We start from the raw sequence: 1,475 nt of genomic DNA, 5'->3' as shown, positions 1-1,475 counted from the left end.
CATATTGCTGTTTGAAGGAGGTGGCAGGAAACTAATGTAATTTTTGAAAGGTTGCTGTCAAATCCCTCGAGTTGAGGATGATCTCTATCACAGCACATTGACGGGTCTTGGAAAGACTTAGCACAATCCTTGAGTCAGATTCATTCACAGAAGTTGCAGGTCTTTCTGCAAGGAAGAGTAGGCCATAGGCTGGAACTTACTTCCTTTGCTCTCTGAAATAGTGGGAGTTAGACGCATTACTTCACCTGAGTGTTTTTAAACGTTGAAATAGGCTCCTAAATACCCTTAACAAGCTTGTAACAAGCTTATTTCCTTTTACTTATCCTAACACTGCATGAATAACTTTGAATGACCCTTTGTTTTCATACTATTGGGCCGTGTCCAGACATGTGTGGATGTTTGGTTCCCTGGGGAGAAGGAGCGGCAGCGCACCTTGTACCACTGCTACCTCTCCCTGGGGAACACCTGTGCCACATGGCAAGCTACCCCATGTAGGGTTGGGGAGACTGAGGCCAGCACTACACTGGCCCCAGCAGCCTTACCTGTGGTCCTGGGGGCCTCCCGGGGCTGCAGCAGCAGCAATTCTGCCTGGCTGGCAGCTCAAGCATGGCTCCAGGCAGCCCGGCTCCACTTTTAAGTGGTGCACACTGTCTGTGTGTGCCTTGCTCTGTTTTTTTTTTCCCCTGCAGGTTTTTTTGACTCCTTGATAACCAGGGGTCAAAAAAATCCAAAGAAAAAAAGCAGAGCAGCACACACTCATGCAGCATTCCCTTGCAGCATGGAGAACATCTAAATACCCAGTATGTGGCGCTGCAGACGTGTTTGCAATACTACATACCACACAGCCATGCTTGTCTGGATGTGGTCTTGGAGAGCAAAAAAGAAGAACCGACCACTAGTCTAGTTTTTCACTCAAGCCTCTTGTAGCAGAGCCCTGCAGCCCAGTCCTTCAGAGGGCTATTCCAGTCTGCCACGTCCAGAAGAATGAGGTCAAAATACATTAAGAGATCTCCAACTCTCCAGAGTCCTACTTCAGCCCTTCGCTGTGTAGCTGTTAACTAACCATTAGGGCTGCACAAAGCTTCAACTTAATATTCGATTCGACAAATATTCAACATATTCGACCTTGAAAAGTGAAAGTTGAGTTGAATAGCAGCTGGTCGAAGAGCTGTTGAATCAAATACCGGAAGTCGAATATTAACAGCGTGGGTTGAATATTCAACAAGGGTCGAATATTCGACTTGCCTATACCGGATTCCCTGTGGGGGGAAAAAAAAGGAAAGTAAGGGCGGGGTGGGAAGGGGGAAGGAGTGCTTTCATGACTGACACGTGTGGCTGGCCAGTGACCTGTCAGCATTCTCTGAGGTCCCTTCCAATCCCAGTGCTCTGGGGGAGGGCCAGAGAAAATGCATAAAAGGCAGCAGTTTTTCAGCTCCTTGCTTTCTGCCTTGGGGTCCGTTTCTGAGCTGCTGGTG

Source organism: Crocodylus porosus, unplaced genomic scaffold (genome assembly GCF_001723895.1).
Source record: "Crocodylus porosus isolate Cpor-Errol unplaced genomic scaffold, CroPor_comp1, whole genome shotgun sequence".
Classification (NCBI taxonomy): Eukaryota; Metazoa; Chordata; order Crocodylia; family Crocodylidae; genus Crocodylus; species Crocodylus porosus.
Note: the sequence above shows the minus strand (reverse complement) of the source record.